Source organism: Acinonyx jubatus, chromosome D2 (assembly GCF_027475565.1).
Source record: "Acinonyx jubatus isolate Ajub_Pintada_27869175 chromosome D2, VMU_Ajub_asm_v1.0, whole genome shotgun sequence".
Classification (NCBI taxonomy): domain Eukaryota; kingdom Metazoa; phylum Chordata; class Mammalia; order Carnivora; family Felidae; genus Acinonyx; species Acinonyx jubatus.
This window is the reverse complement of record NC_069393.1, coordinates 6,148,725-6,165,412: the sequence shown is the minus strand read 5'-3', so window position 1 is coordinate 6,165,412 and position 16,688 is coordinate 6,148,725. Positions and strand designations below refer to the sequence as shown.

Sequence of the window (16,688 nt, the reverse complement as noted above, 5' to 3'; positions counted from 1 at the left end):
ACCTAAAAAACAGCGTTTCCCCAAATCAATTTATGCAGTGCATCATATATTCACATTTTTATTTACTACCTACTATGCATTTTGCACCTTGGCACTTGAAGGACAAAAATCAAATTCCTTTTCTCTATGAGTTTCAGGGCAAAGACTGTTGAGTCCATAGGTGCACAGGGCAGCATAGTCAGGGCTGTCCCAGGGGGTGTGGGATCAGTGGGCAACACATACAAGAGATCAAGATCCCCGTCTTAAGGAGTTAGGAAGACAAGATTGTCTACACTGAGACTCAGAAGTAGATTCAGATTTTGTGAGGCCCAAGACTTAACAACTTGGGGGCCCTGCTTAAAAAAAGGAATACCAGGTTACAAAATTAGGTATGAAGGCTTAGCACAGACCCTGAAACTTAAGCTTTGTTAGTTTCGTGGTAAATACTCCATTTCTGCTAAGACTTGAAAAGTACATGGAATTGGCCATCTTAACGCACTATAGGGATGGAGAGCAGGACTTGACAAAGGCAGGGGGGGAAAAAGCTTGGGAGAGAAGGTCTGGGAGCTGCAGGCAGCTCTGGAGTCCTGGACAAGGAGTTACAAGTGGAGAGAAGTAGCAAAGGGCAGGCTGGAGAGGGTGATGATGATGAGGGTCCTGCTAAACTGACATAGGGAGTTTGAACTTTTTGGAAGGGCACTAGGGAGGCATAGAAGGTTTGGGGAAGGAGTGTGACATCATCTGATTTGCATTCAGTCCAGAGCGGTCCTGCTGTCTGCCTCCTCCCTCCCATCTGTATAAAACACTGCCCCCCCCCCCAAACATTGAGGATGTTGATTGCAGAGTCTGTGACCTGTTGAGCTTTGAAACCCACCAAGTGAGTACTGTTAAGGAAAGAAAATAGTCATGACACTTGTTGAAGAGGTAAGGCAGATTTTATTCAAGGTAGAGGGAGGGGGTATAGGACCCAGGGCAATGGGATCTTGCAGTGGCTCAGACACATCGGGCTCTACTCCCTACAGCACGCGCAAGTGGGGATGCACAGCCGAGGAGCAGGTTGGGGGACAGTGGATGGAAATTACTGAGAGGAAACAACAGGGGTAAGCAGATTCTTGCTGAGGGCCAGCGGGGTGAAGAGCCCTCATCTGGGGGTGGGGAGGAGGATCAGTTATGGAAGGCGATCAGATAACGAGGGTGGGGTGTCCTGGATAAACTGATTTAGTTGGATTCTTGCTGAAATGGGACAACGATACAACGGGAGGTCCAAAAATCAGGCGTCGTCGAAAACCTGTCCAGGGGAGCCGGAGCAGAGTGGGATCACTGAAAGCATCTTTGTCAGGGCAAAAAAGGGAGCAACCTCTGAGCAAGGAAGGCCCCTGGCTGGCACACGTGGCCGTGCAGGTGACCCGAGGAGCCTCTTCCCAGGAGGCAATGGGCAGGTGGCAAGCGGAGAGAGAAAAAAATCAAAGCACCCACCACCTTCTTCCAGGGTTTCCACCTGTTGCGCAGGCGCGGCCAGGTGGGGCAGGCGGCCTGAGGCTGGTGGCATTGGCGCATGCGCGGGGCTCCCTGATGCCACGCCCACCTGCCTCGGTGAGGGGCAGCCTGCCCCGGTGGTCTTGCGGTCCCCGGGGCTCCAGGTGGAGCCCAGTGCCAGCAAGTCAGAGGCGGCCCCCTGAGCAAGATGGGCTCAGCCAAAGAGGGTTGTTTAAGGGGGCTCAGCGGAGATTCCAAAACAAGATCTGCAAGGCTTTGAAAGCAGCAGAGAAGCGGAAAGAACGGGAGGTAGGAGCGAGTACCCAACCTGGGGAACACTGAGCCATGACTTCTGTGTGTGTGTGTGTGTGTGTGTTAGAAAACATAACATAAATCGACCCTCTTAATAATTTTTAAGTATACAATACAGTTTTGTTGATTACATGCATTATTGTACAAAACCTCTCTAGAACTTTCTCATCCCACATGACTACAGTTCTATACTCCCATCTCCCCCACCCCAGCCCCTCGACCATCATTTTACTTTCTTTTTTTTTTTCTTTAATTGTTTTTAATGCTTGTGGTTTTTTTTGAGAAAGAGAAAGAGACTGTGAGCAGGGAAGGGGCAGAGAGAGAGGGAGACACGGAATCTGAAGCAGGCTCCAGGCTCTGAGCTGTCAGCACAGAGCCTGATGCAGGGCTGGAACTCAGAGACCATGAGATCATGACCTGAGCCGAAGTCAGACGCTCAACTGGCTGAGCCACCCAGGCGCCCCACCGGTTTACTTTTTGTTTACAGGGCTCTGCTTACCTTATGTACCTCATCTAAATGGAATCATACACTATCTGTCCTTCTGTGACTGGCTGATGTCACTCATATCAATGTTCTCCAGGTTCATCTAGGTTGTGGCACATGATAGGATCCTTCTTTTTTAAGGTTGAATGATGTTCCATGTATGTATATACCAGAGATATATCCTGTGTGTATCCTGTGTATATCCATTCATCCCCGACGGACATTAGGTTGTTTCTACCTCTGGGCAGCTGTGAACAGTGCAGCAGGGAGCAGGCATCAAGATTCTTTTATGAGGACTCTAGGCACGTGTCAGAGCTGAGCGAGCTGTCAAGAGGTGTCACAAGTGTCAATGTCACTGTAATTGACGCATTATACTGTAGTGTGGAGTTCCTCGCTTTCTCTACCATGATCCACAAGGAGAAAAGCCTTTTATATCACAACTCAGGACCTATATAATGTGGCGGTCTAAAATTTTTGTGTTCATAGTCATAATTAATATGCTGAAATTATAACCCCCCAAAGATGATTATTAGGAGGTGGGGCCTTTGGGTGGTGCTTAAATCACGTGGAGCCATCATGAACGGGTTAGTGCCCTTATAAAAGAGGCTCCAGAGGGATCCCTAGCCCCTTCTGCCGCAGGAAGGCACAACAGAAGTCACCGGCTATGAAGCAGGAAGAGGGCCCTCATCCTGGACTTCCCAGCCTCCAGAACTGTGAGAACATTTCTCTAGATTATTAGCTACCCAATCAACCTGTGGTATTTTGTTATAGCAGTCCACAGGCGCTAACAAACGTACAAGATTTTCCAAAAACCACCTTACCTTTATTCTGTGCAAGTTGCCCTGATCTTTTCGATTCTGTCGTAGTTCATTTGTTAAATGCTGGGCATGAAACACTACATTGCTTTCACACACGCACCAGCGGACCCTGGTCTGCAGTTTGGAAACCACTTTTGTGTTTATTATGTGTAATTGTGATGACTGGCTGCCTTTGAATGCTTCAAAAAGAACTCCATTCACACTAAGAGCGCCAGTGGCCAAGGTCAGTTTTGCTGGAGACTTCATAGGGGTGATGGAGGAGGGTTTTACATCCCCCACGATTTTACAGGTCCCCTTGGATATATCTCTACCGCCAACCGAGGGTGTGTCTCCCCTCCTGCCGTGTGCCGGGCAGGGTCCCTTCCGTCCACCCTTCTCCCCCCCAGAACAGACGCATTCTTCCTCATGTTTCACTCAGGGTAGTGTTCTTGGCTTCTTTCCACCCAGTGCGCCAATTCACTTACAAGTCACAGTCCTCCCTTCGGAAAGGGAACATCGAAGTATTCACGCAATAAAACTGTACGTCTTGCAATAATGTGGCCCAGAGATGGACCAGAGAGGGAGAAGGAGCAAGCATGGGCCTCACCATTTCCGAGGTGCCCGTTGTGGTTTGTGTGTTTGCTATTTTCAGACTCAGCCAGGGCAAAAAGGCCTTCAGAGAAGGCTGGCAGGAGCCCCCGATTCTGTCTCCACTCTGATGCTTAAAGTCACCGGGGACATCTCATCTGTAAGGTAACTGTATTTGTTGAATTTAACGAGCGCCCTGGATATTACGGCAACACGTACACTGGTCCTTCTCAGATGAGGGTGCTGTAGTTTGGACCCATATCAGAACGAGACAGTGGCAAGATAGAACTCACACAAACGTTCTCAGACTGATCACACCAGAAGTTAACAAAACCAAAAGCTATTCTATTCTTCCTATAATAATATTACAAAAATGCATTCAAAATTACTGGCTTAGGCCAACATACAGAATCCTCTAAGTGGTTTAGCAGCCGAATTAATGAGTTAAGTTTATGGGCTGAAATCATACAGAGGAAATGTCCAGTTCCTGGGTAGATGGCGCAGCATCATACAGCTGTGTTAAAGTGCACTTGTGATGAACAAGATAAGTGATTCAGAAAAGTCACTTATTTGACATGGGCCATTCTGTCTCCTGTCTTCTCTCAAAGTACTTTTATGTTCTATTAACCTCTTCTCGGAGGATCTCAGTGACAGAAAGAAAGGCTGTAGTTAAGAGCCGGATAAAACATCGAAGTAACAATACATTTAACTGCTCTGAATTCCTTCAAAGCCTCAGGATTGTTCCTATGACATTTTAGTCCCCAGTCTAGTTAACACTGTAAAAACTCATCACAGTGAGAGAGCCCATCTGGATCCAACAATCCCAGTTCTCAGTACAAACCAGAAAGAAATTCCACTTGTGTGCAGATGGCAGTAGGCATTAAGAGTGAGTGTTGCAAGGGGCTCCTGGGTGGCTCAGTCGGTTGAGCGTCCGACTTCAGCTCAGGTCATGGTCTCACGGTTTGTGAGTTCGAGCCCCACATCAGGCTCACTGCTGTCAGTGCAGAGCCCGCTTCAGATCCTGTCTCCCTCTCTCTCTGCTCATCCCCCGCCTCTCTCAAAAATAAACATAAAAAAAAAACCGGATTATGTTAGTAAAATGTTTAAATAGTTTGTACATTAAAACGTTTATCGTCTTGTAATACGATGAAGTGGGAAGATGTGACCGCCCACACTACCGTGTGGGGACAGCTAGAAGTTAGCTGTGTGTCGTGGGTTAGCCACCCTGGGGTGGGTGAAATCGAAAGGTGTCTTAGCGTATCTTCAGTCCTTACAAAGGCATGGCATGAGTGCTAAGTACTGAAGTACAAAGTCAAGGGAGGTGCAGTGAAGTCAATTCTGAACCCAGATGTACAGTCACGTCAAGGTCATATGACAAAGTTGATGCATAGGTGACCTGGATTCCTTCTGAAGTCACACATTCAAATATCTCCCTCCTGCCACAGCCCCCCATCCTTCTAGCTTGTGGCTCATGCTAGCCAGACTCATCCTTCTTCTTGGTCCTCCTTCCTCGTCCTCCTGTCCCCCCTCCCCCACCCTGCACAAATCCCCGACTTCCTTTCTTGCCCCCACTTTGCTCCCTAATCAGGTTAAAGTCCATGGTCTGTCACATCAGCCTCCTCTCGCTAATGCCCTCCATCCCCTACCCTGCTTTGTGTGAGCCCTTCAGTGGAACCCCAGCCCCACACAAACACAACTCTCAGCCTCCTTGGTGCCCTTGATCCTGTGGCTGCTGAGCTCCGCGGAAGAAACTCACGAAGCATGACCTGTAGGCAATCACTGATGCAGTGGCAGCCTCCAGCTCACCACCCGGCAGCCTGTCCCAGAGGTCACAGAACGGAAGGTCACAAAGACCAAGTGAAGAAGCTTGGACCACGTGGGGTATCAGAGCAATCTGAAGGACACAAGAAGAAGCAGGGGGAGACGTGAGGTAGGGTAGCACACCTTGAGTGGGATACAGGGCAGCATCGCAGCACCTGAACCGTGCCTTCTACCGTGTTTGGTGGTCTTTCCTCTCTTGTCCCACCAGCCTTCTTAGGATGTGGTTATGAGGAGCAGGTTTGGGGTTGGTGGCGGGGGGCGGGGGTCAACAGAAGAAAGGTGCCTGGATCCAGTACCCGTCCCGTTCCAAAAGACTCGGGCAGTACATCCAGCCAGCTTGGCTCGCCAATGACCTGCTCAGCTTTCACCTGGATGTTGGGTGCAGAGCACACCCAGGGCAGAAGAGGTGACACCAAACACAGCCAGCGTAGGAATGGCATTGCCATCAGCCTGGCAGTGGCAGCCTGTGCCTTACTAATGTCTACGGTCGATCTTGGAGCTTCTGTCTCTTTCTGGGCATAACTGACGCTGTCCTTTGCTCCGTGCTTTTTACCCGCGTGAGCCCGCACGTGCTTCATTCATTCTGTTCAACATACCTCCCACGTTATTGACGTAAGCCATCTTATGATCTCTGCCTCGGCCTCACAGGCTGAGTGCCTACTGTCTCTCCCATTTGCTTTTCTTGTTTTCTGTATGGCAGAATTGCACTTTCGTGTGTAATGCTTCACCCACACGCATGGGCCGTTCCGCCCTTGCCTCACCTAGCCGGTGCCTGCTTCCTCAGCCATGCTTCCCTTGTGCTCCGGACAGGGTCACCCCCTTGCTAGAGGCTCACGTGGCGGAGGCCTCCGCCGTGGTAGCGTGTCAGACTCTCTTGTAATGACAGAGCTCTGGGAGGGTGGCAGCCACGTCCGTCCCCTGCAGTCCCATGCAGCGCTGGGTCCAGGCACGTGATGTTTGTTGAATGATTGAAAGGAGTTAAATCGGGGCGCCTGGGTGGCTCAGTCGGTTAAGCATCCGGCTTTAGCTCCGGTCCTGATCTATCTCACAGTCGTGAGTTCCAGCCCCGCATCGGGCTTTGTGCTGCTCTGCTTTGGATTTTGTGTCTCCCCGTCTCTCTGCTCCTCCCCTGCTTGTGTGCGCACTCTCTCTCACTCTCAAAAATAAACATTAAAAAAAAAGATTTAAGGGGTGCCTGGGTGGCTCAGTCTGACTTTGGCTCAGGTCATGATCTCGCGGTTCGTGGGTTCAAGCCCCGCGTCGGGCTCTGTGCTGACAGCTTGGAGCTGGAGCCTGTTTCGGATTCTGTGTCTCCCTCTCTCTCTCTCTCTCTCTCTCTCTGCCCCTTCCCCGCTCACACTCTATCTGTCTCTCTCAAAAATAAACATTTTAAGCAAATTTTTTTTAAAAAAAGAAAAAAAGATTTTAAAAATAATAAATACATTAAATAAATAAATAAATGGAGTTAAATCTGTGAGAAGTGGCCAGGAAACAGAGACCCTTTCCCGTGTCTACCACTGCTGAGTTTCTTCCCGAGAGGCATATAAACAGGGAGTATTACGAGTGAGTCCCTCTCCTTTTTTTTTGTTTTTTGGGTTTTTTTTGTCTTTTAACATTTATTTATTTTTGAGACAGAGAGAGACAGCATGAATGGGGGAGGGTCAGAGAGAGGGAGACACAGAATCCGAAACAGGCTCCAGGCTCTGAGCTGTCAGCACAGAGCCCGACGCGGGGCTCAAACTCACGGACTGCGAGATCATGACCTGAGCCAAAGTCAGCCGCTCAACCGACTGAGCCACCCAGGCGCCCCAAGTCCCTCTCCTTTTTTGCCAGCCAGACCACTATAAAACATTTCACCTTTTTCTCTTATGATCTAGAACTTGTGTTTAACCCTCATTCCTACCTTAGGGGGTCACACCTCCTCTCCGAAGCCTTCCTTCCCCTTGCCAAGGCTTCCCAAAGGTTCCTAACCCCTCCTGTGTGTTCCAGCCACACCCGGTTTCCTTTTCCCATAGCGCTGATCACGCCGTTTGGTGATGGCTTATTAGTCCATCTCTCCACTAGTCTTTGCCTCACTAATTTTCCACCCAGTGCCCGCGACACAGCAGATGTTCCGGTTGACATTTGTGGATGACAAAATGAGCAGAGGCAGGATCTGTGTGTCGGTTAATTTGTAGTTCACAGGAAACAGATATTCACCACCCGTCTCCCCATAAGTGTCACTTGATAAATGCGTGTCAGAGCAGAGAAGTTATTTTCATCATCCTCACTTGTGTTTGGGGGTTTGGGGTTTTTTTTTAGACCAGACTCATCTGACATTGCAGGGGATCCTGTGCTGTGTCAGCCTCACTGTCCCTCTGCTCCTAGGCTGCAGGGCGTTTTATTAGCCTGGCTTGGACTGTCCAGTCCCCATGCTAGGAGGTCTTGGGGCTGTTTCTGCTTCTCTGAGAGACTGTGTGTCTTCCCTCACTCTTATCCTTCCTGTGTCCATGCCGTCTGCATATGGCTTTGCAGTTCCTTCCACTGGACGTGGTAAATATTTCACTGCACCATGGACGTCAGGCTTGGCCAGTGGGTAAAAGTGACATCACAACAGGTCTGAGCCTCAATCAGAAGAGGCCGCGCGTGGGCTTGGTCAGCCCTCCTGCACTTCTGTCTCGACCATAACGAGAACACGTAGCAGTTAGTGACTGTCCCATCGGCGTGGGCTCCGGGACAACACAACCAAGGTAGAGCCACCCTCGCGACTCCCAGTCAACAGCCATGCCCCCAGCCAACTTGCGGCTGCGTGAGCCAGAATGAACCCTGAGTTTTGGTGTGGTTTCTTACACAGCGGCAGCTGACCGATACAGCTCTGTGCCTCTTCCTTCCTCTGGCTTGTAGAAGGAAGGAAACTGACATTTTCTGAGCACCTGCTACCGCCAAGTACTTTCACCTTAGTATTACATTCCATGAGACAGTCGTTATTTTTCACATTCTATGAGACAAGGAACCTGAGGCCCAGAGAAATGGAGTAGCTTACCAAAGTTATAATTTTAGCAAGGGACAGAGTTAAGACCCCAAACCGGGTCCTCTGACTTTGTGAGGAACACGACTTCTGCTGCCGAATGCTTTCCGGAGATCAGATGAGGTTGCTGGAATCTCCACTGCCGTCTCCGTGGAGGGTAATTATAGGTTTTGTACCCCAACACCGGTTCATCAGGGGAAAGAGATATTCACCTCATATATAAACCAGAAGGAAAAACTGTCCAATAGTGGGTGTGAGTGGGACAGGATCTGAGACTAATCTCATAGAGGAAACTCACTTGAATGCTTCTACCAATATGGATGATGAACCCTGTGCATAATTCACTGTTTGGAGTTCCCATTCTGTCTTTTAAGATCAAAATACCATCCTGTCCTCTGACAAAGAATGGCTCTAAGATACTCTTGCTGGGGCGCCTGCGTGGCTCAGTTGGTTAAGCGTCCGATTTCAGCTCAGGTCATGATCTCGCGGTCCGTGAGTTTGAGCCCCTTGTCGGGCTCTGTGCTGACAGCTGAGAGTCTGGAGCCTGCTTCCTATTCTGTGTCTCCCTCTCTCTCTGCCCCTCCCCTGCTCATGCTCTGTCTCTGTCTCAAAAATAAATAAAAACATTAAAACAAAATTGTAAGATACTCTTGCTGAATTAATGTAACATCACTTTGGAAGCCTAATGCCACAATCTGCTGGCATTTCAAATTAATTTCTTATAAAATAGTTCTGTAGTTTGCCACAAGGCTTCTCTGTACACATTCTGGTTAAAAAGCTTTGAAGTGATTTTAATAGTGTGTCTTGGGCAAATATAAAAACAATGTTGATTTTTAACCTATAGAAAAGACAAAAGTATGAGGAAGCATGTTCTTTTTTTTTTTCTTTTTCTTTTATCTCCAAAAAGCAAGAGTCCTAACGGAATGAGCAAGGAGCAACAAGATGAAAACATCAGTGGAGACAAGGGTAGAAATGAATCCCTTTCTATGTGTATAAAGCCAGATCACTCTCAGAGTGTTAATTTATGGAATTTTGCTAATTGGAAAATGCGTGGTTGTGAGGAGTGTTTAAGAGAAATTCATCATGTTTAACATGATATAGTTAAAAGGAATATTAAGAACAGATCTTAATATAAGCTTTAAGGTGAGCAAAGGTGGAAAGGCCCAGAAATTTTCATTAAAAGGGATTTAGTATGTAAAATCAATTAATGTGTCAATTAAAGACAATTAATTAATTAATCAATTAATTAACGTGTCAATTAAAGACAACTGAGCACTAATGAGAAAGAGACCAAATTTTATTTAGATTTTTTAAACTTGCTCCTTAGGACAATCGATTTCACTTTTTAAAAGTTTTTTAGGGGCTCCTGGGTGCCTCAGTCAGTTGAGTGTCCAACTTCAGCTCAGGTCTTGATGTCCCAGTTCGTGCCCCGCGTTGGGCTCTGTGCTGACAGCATGGAACCTGCTTCGGATCCTCTGGACCCCTCTCTCTCTCCCCCTCCCCCGCTCACACTCTCTCAAAAATAAACAAACATTTTAAAAAGTAAAACATAATAATTTTTTTTTTCTAATTTGCTTTAGAACCCTACTGCTAGTTACAACATGGAAAGCCTCTTCCGTGTCACAGAGCAAATGATCTTGGATGTTCCACGTTGCTGGGCATCCCAGTGTGGTTTGCTTCCCAATGTCATGGCTACATTCTTCCTCGCTTACTGTCCATGTTATTCCTGTTCCTTCTAATCAGCCTCGTGGCTTTCAGCTAACTTCACCTTAGTTCGTTTTACTCCCAGCCGCTGGTCTTCCTTGGTTTTTGCAGTCGTTCACCTCTGTCGTTAGCTGTTCCAGGGTTCTGTGTGGCCGCCTTTACTCTAATCAGCCTCTGGGGCACAACTCCGAGAAGCAGGCATTCATGCCACCTGACGACTGAAACTGAGCCCGCGGAAGAGGCTGGGCTGCCGATCGGATGCACTAAGACACCATGTGCAGGACAAGCTCATGGAAAGGCAGCGATAGCAGGTGTTTACTTAGCCACAGGTATGAGGGCTTCTGAGCAACAGTGGGAGGCTAGCTCATTATTAAAATTTTGTTTAGGGGGCTCCTGGGTGGCTGCGTCGGTTGAGCGTCCGACTTCAGCTCAGGTCACGATCTCGCAGTCCGTGAGTTCGAGCCCCGAGTCGGGCTCTGTGCTGACAGCTCGGAGCCTGGAGCCTGCTTCTCATTCTGTGTCTCCCCCTTTCTCTGCCCCTCCCCCACTCATGCTCTGTCTCTCTCTGTCTCAGAAATAAATAAACATTGAAAAAAATTTTTTTAAATAAATAAATAAATAAATAAAATTTTGTTTAGGTACAATTATAAAGGTTTATTAAAAAATTTTTTATTTTATTTAAAAAAATTTTTAAATGTTTATTCATCTTTGAGAAAGACAGGGTGTGAGTAGGTGAGGGGCAGAGAGAGAGGGAGATAGAGAATCCGAAGCAGGCTCCAGGCTCCGGGCTGTCTGCATAGAGCCCAACAGGTGGCTTGTACTCACGAACTGTAAGATCGTGACCTGAGCCAAAGTCAGACACTCAACCAACTGAGCCACCCAGGTGCCCCTATTTTAAAAAGTTTTAAGTTAATTTAATTTGTTTAATGTTTATTTATTTCTGAGAGAGAGACAGACAGACAGAGAATGTGAGCAGCGCAGGGGCAGAGAGAAAGGGGGACAGAGGATCTGAAGCAGGCTCCATGCAGAGAGCCCAATGTGGGGCTCCAACTCACGAACATGAGATCATGACGTGAGCTGAAATCATGAGTCGGACCCTTAACTGACCAAGGCACCCAGGTGCCCCTAAAGGTTTATTTTTTTAAAGACATTAGGTGGCAGTGCTGCCATTTATTCATTTCAGTGGGAGACCTAGCTGTGCAGACCACAAGGGCAGGAAGCTAGAAGGGGTAGCTGTCCACATGGTGGCACCAGTATATCCTGAGTTTGATCAAGTCTGGGGAAAACTCACAGCCTTTTTCTGTGTTGACTTTGTTTGTTCTTTGTGTGTCTCCCTCACTAGAGTGGAAGTTCCCTGAAGACAAGAATCAGCTTGTTTCATTCTCATTTGTAACTTTAGTGGTACTATGCATACATAAACACCTAATAAATATTTGTCAGAAGAGAAAAAAAGGAGGGAGGCAAACAGGGATGAAGGGAAGGAGTAAGAAAGACAGATGTTTGTGACAGATGAGCTTTGCTTCCATGGTGCAGTCGGTGGCCCATGTTTTTTCATGTCCAGTGGTTTCTTAATCATTTCCAGCACCCACCTCCCACCAGCCTTCATCCCCATACTTATCTGTTTATCATATTCCTCAAACTCATTATAAATTCTAGCCATTGGATGTGCAAGGACTAAAGGGTTGACCAACTGATCAACAAATTAGTCTAGGACATCCCATGCTCATGGATAGAGAGAACCAATATTGTTCAAGTGTACTACCCAAAGCAATCTACAGATTTAATGCAATTCCTATCGAAATACCACCAGCATTTTTCACAGATCTAGAACAAACAATCCTAAAATTGGTATGGAACCATAAAGGACCCCGAATACCCAAAGCAGTCCTGAAAAAGCAAAGCAAAGCTGGAGGCATCATGATTTCAGACCTCAAGCTATATTACAAAGCTGTAGTCATCAAGACAAGTGTGGTACTGGCACAAACACAGACACACAATCAATGGAACAGAAAAGAAAACCCAGAAATGGATCCACAACTACATGGTAATCTAATCTTTGACAAAGCAGGAAAGACTATTGAATGGAAAAAAGACAGTCTCTTCCACATATGGTGTTGGGAAAACTGGACGGCAACATGCAGAAGAATGCAACCAGACCACTTTCTTACACCATACAAAAAAATAAATTCAAAATGGATGGATGATCTAAATGTGAGACCTGAAACCATCAAAATCCTAGAAGAGAACATAGGCAGTAACCTCCTTGACATCAGCCATAGCAACTTTTTTCTAGATATGTCTCATGAGGTAAGGGAAACAAAAGGAAAAATAAACTATAGGGACAGCATCAAAATGAAAAGCTTCTGCACAGTGAAGGAAACAACCAACAAAACTAAAAGGCAACCCATGGAATGGGAGAAGAGATTTGCAAATGACATATCTGATAAAGGGTGCGTGTCCAAAATACATAAAGAACTTATAAAACTCAATACCCCCAAAACAAATAATCCAGTTAAAAAATGGACAGAAGATGTGAACAGATATTTCTCCAAAGACATCCAGATAGCCAATAGATGCATGAAAAGATGTTCACTGTCACTTACCGTCAGGAAGATGCAAATCAAAGCTACAATGAGTTATCACCTCACACCTGTCAGAAGGGCTAAAATCAACAACACAAGAAACAACAGGTGTTGGCGAACATGTGGAGAAAAAAATACTCGTGCACTGTTGATAGGAATGCAAACTGGTGCAGCCACTGTGGGAAACAGTATGGAAGTTCCCTCAAAAAGTCAAAATAGAACTAGTCAAAAATAGAACTAGTCAAAAGTAGAAACTAGTCTAGGATCCAGCAATGACACTACTGCGTATATACCCAAACAATACAAAAACACTAATTTGAAGGGATACATGCACCCCTGTTTATAGCAGCATCATTTACAACAGCCAAGGTATGGAAGCAGCCCAAGTGTTCCTCAATTGATGAATGGATAAAGAAGATAGGAATATTATTCAGCCATAAAAAAGAATAAAATCTTGCCATTTTCAATGACCTGGATGGAGCTAAAGGGTATAATGCTAAGTGAAAGACAAATGCCATATGATTTCATTCCTATGTGAAATTTAACAAAACAGACGAGCAAGTGAAAAAGAGACAAACTAAGAAACACTCTTTTAGAAAAATGTTTTCTTTATTTTTGAGACAGAGAGAGAGACAGGGCATGAGCAGGGAAGGGGCAGAGAGAGAGGGAGAGCCAGAACCCGAAGCAGGCTCCAGGCTCTGAGCTGTCAGCACGGAGCCCGATGCGGGGCTCAAACCCATGAACTGTGAGATCATGACCTGAGCCGAAGTTGGACGCTTAACCGAATGAGCCACCCAGCCGCCCCAAAACAGACTCAATTATAGAGAGCAAACTGATGGTTACCAGAGGGGAGGTGGGGGGCGTGGGTGAAATAGGTGATGCGGATTAAGGAGTGCACTTGCTATGATGAGCACCGGGTGTTGAATCACTATAATGTATACCTGAAACTAATATTACACTGTATGCTAACTAGCTGGAATTAAAATAAAAACTTAAAAAGCCAACCACCACCACCCCCAACAATTTAGTCCATGATATCAGCAGAAAGCCACAACTTCCTAGTATTAAGGGCATTTTAAGGAGTCTTACAGAGTCATCGGACACTTCCTGTTTGTCGTCAGCACCATTAGTGACTCTAGCTTTGCCAACACCCTTGGCCAAAGGGTGTGTCTGCAACCATGACCTCTGTAATGTAGCAAGGCCCCCACAGCAGGTAGGTAGACTCATCTAGGACTGAGACTACCACCCAGGCTATTTGATATGTTGATATTGGGGATTGCTTTTAGCATTTCCATTAAGCTAAGAGGGAATGGAGGAAGTTACACAGTAATAGACTTCATTAAATGAAAAAAAGGCAGAAGACTCAGCAGAAGGAGTTGGAATGCTGGCCCTAATCCAAACAATGCCAACTTTTGTCCCCACGTTCCCTTGTAGGGAAATTTCTCCCCGTGTCCAGATGTACTTGAACAATTGGAATCTGGGATGTAAAGTTGAAAAACTACCAAATTAAGGTATGCCTGATCCTTTTGCTGCTTGTTTGTTCATTTTAAAGCTATTGGTAGAATTAATTTCATTTTTGTGATGTATTTTCTAAAGGTTAAGTTTGCATATGCCTACTTTTATTTATTAATTTTTAAATTTTGTAATGTTTATTTATTTTTGTGAGAGAGAGAGAGAGCATGAGAGGCAGAGGGGCAGAGAGAGAAGGAGACATAGAATCTGAAGCAGGCTCCAGGCTCTGAGCTGTCAGTGCAGAGCCTGAGGTGGAGCTGGAACTCAGAGTGCAAGATCATGACCTGAGCCGAAGTCAGAGGCTTAACTGACTGAGCCACCCAGGCGCCCCTACATATGCCTAATTTTAATTTAGATGCTTTCATTTTCATGTCTAGAGGAGAACAAGAAACTAACATTTGTAGACTTTACCCGTATGTTTTCTCATTTAAGATTCAAAACAACTCACTGAAGTATGCCCTGTGAGTCTCGTTTCGTAGATCAGGTATCTGAAACCTAAAGATGTTAAGTACTTTCTTTGCTGAAGGTCATATAGCTAATCATATAGCAGATCTGGGTTTTGAATTCAGATTTATCTGATGGACCTGCGGAGAATATTCTCCTTTTTTCTCTTACAGAGTTTTCTGACTTTTAAATTTTATGACATTAGATTCTGCCAAGATTGCCTGAACAATGTGTGCTCTTTCGCTGTGCCATTCTGAACTTACAAAATTTTTTATCTTTGGACATCTCTGGTCTTATCTTTGATAACAAGAAATCTGGCATCAGTTGTAATAGTTTTTAAATATTTACAGTGTTCAATAGCAAGGTTCCCCAAGATGTATCGAAATGGGACTTGACTAAAAGTTTATATTTACAAATAAGGAATGTGTGTGTGTGGCAATGCATGGGCTGATCCTGAAGTGGTAAAATTAATAGAAATTATTCTGTATGAGGAGAAAGACAGAATTTCATCTTTTTTTTAAAGTTTATTTTGAGAAAGAGAGAGAGAGCGCATGTGAGCAGGGGAGGGGCAGAAAGAGAGGGAGAGAGAGAATCCTAAGCACAGGGCTGGAATTCACCAACTGTGAGATCATGACCTGAGCCAAAAACAGGAGTTGAACACTTAACCAACTGAGCCACCCAGGCAACCCAAGAATTTCATCCTTTTTTTTTTTTTTATTTTTTAATGTTTATTTATTTTTGAGAGACAGTGAGAGCATGAGCATCAGAGGGGCAGAGAGAGAAGGAGACACAGAATCCGAAGCAGGCTCCAGGCTCTGAGCTGTCAGCACAGAGCCCGATGGGGGCTCGAGCTCACAAACCGCGAGATCATGACCTGAGCTGAAGTCAGATGCTTAATGACTGAGCCACCCAGGCACCAGCGAATTTTATCTTTTAATGGTAAAAGGAAAGTTGCCGTCACCAAGGTGGTGACATAGGTTGTTCTTGACTTTGCTCCCCCTCATAAGAAGAACAACCAATAACTATTCAAGAAGACACCTCAGGGACTCCTAGAACCTGGAGGTGAGGCTAAAGCACCCCTGTACTTCAGAGACCAAGATGCACTGTGTTATAAGGGTAAAGAAATGGCTACACGTTGACCATGTTGCTCCCCCCCAGGCCAGGGCCACATCACACAGAGAGGTAGTCTCTGAGCCTCCAGGTGTCTGGCAGGAAAAGAGAACCCAGGAGCCACAACCAGCCCCCACCAGCATTGTGAGTCCCTCCAAGGGAGCCCCAACTCTAACCTTGCACCACGGGGATTGCGGGGCAATCTGCTTAATCACTGGGAATCTGACTGTGATGGAGAAAGGGGGGCAGGACTTGCAACAACCAGCACACAGATCTTCGCAGACCAAGTGCACGCCTGCGGTGCCTCTGTAATAATCCCCAATTGCGGCTTTGTTCATCTGCAAGTCCGGGGTGCACTCTGACCAGGGGGCTTAGCAGGGAGCCGAGCTGCCTGACCCTGATCCCCAGATGAGAAGTTGCGCCAGCCCTAGAGCCCAGTTTGCCCACGCCCAGGCAAAGTGCTGAGTCACAGCCCCCCTGCTGTGGAGAGGGTCTTGGCGGGGGGGGGGGGGGGGGGGGGGGGGGGGGGGGGCCTCCAAGCAGGCAGCAGACAACTCACAGAAGCTGTGCAGCCCAGCAGTGCTTGAGCCAAGAGAGGGGCAGGCAGAGGCAGTCATCCCAGAGCAAACCGGTGTCCCTCTTTAGCAGGGAACTTGGGATGCAGGGTGGCTGAAGTTAAGACAATCATCAAAGAGCTTTACCAGTTTTAGAGCTGCTTCTCCCATAGCCCCGCTCAATGCTGGATAAGGCCGTCAGCCGGCCCAACCAGGGAACTTTACCAGAGCACACAGGGAGCTGTGAAGCCCGTTCAGCAGCCCTACACGCAGTAGCCTTTGAACAGAGGGCACAGTCCATGGCTTCCCCATCTGCAG

The 16,688-nt window shown here is 46.7% G+C and overlaps 1 long non-coding RNA gene across 2 annotated transcripts; it reads left to right on the top strand.

Moving 5' to 3' along the window:
- Positions 1–1,360: 1,360 nt before the first annotated feature.
- On the top strand, positions 1,361–16,290 carry LOC128312578 (uncharacterized). 2 transcript variants are annotated; one of them, XR_008292054.1, is made up of 3 exons: positions 1,361–1,764; positions 14,185–14,261; positions 14,880–16,290. It is a non-coding gene; the product is annotated as an uncharacterized LOC128312578 (long non-coding RNA). The 2 variants fall into 2 exon arrangements; XR_008292053.1 differs by lacking the exon at positions 1,361–1,764 and adding an exon at positions 10,121–10,497.
- The last annotated feature ends 398 nt before the right edge of the window (positions 16,291–16,688 follow it).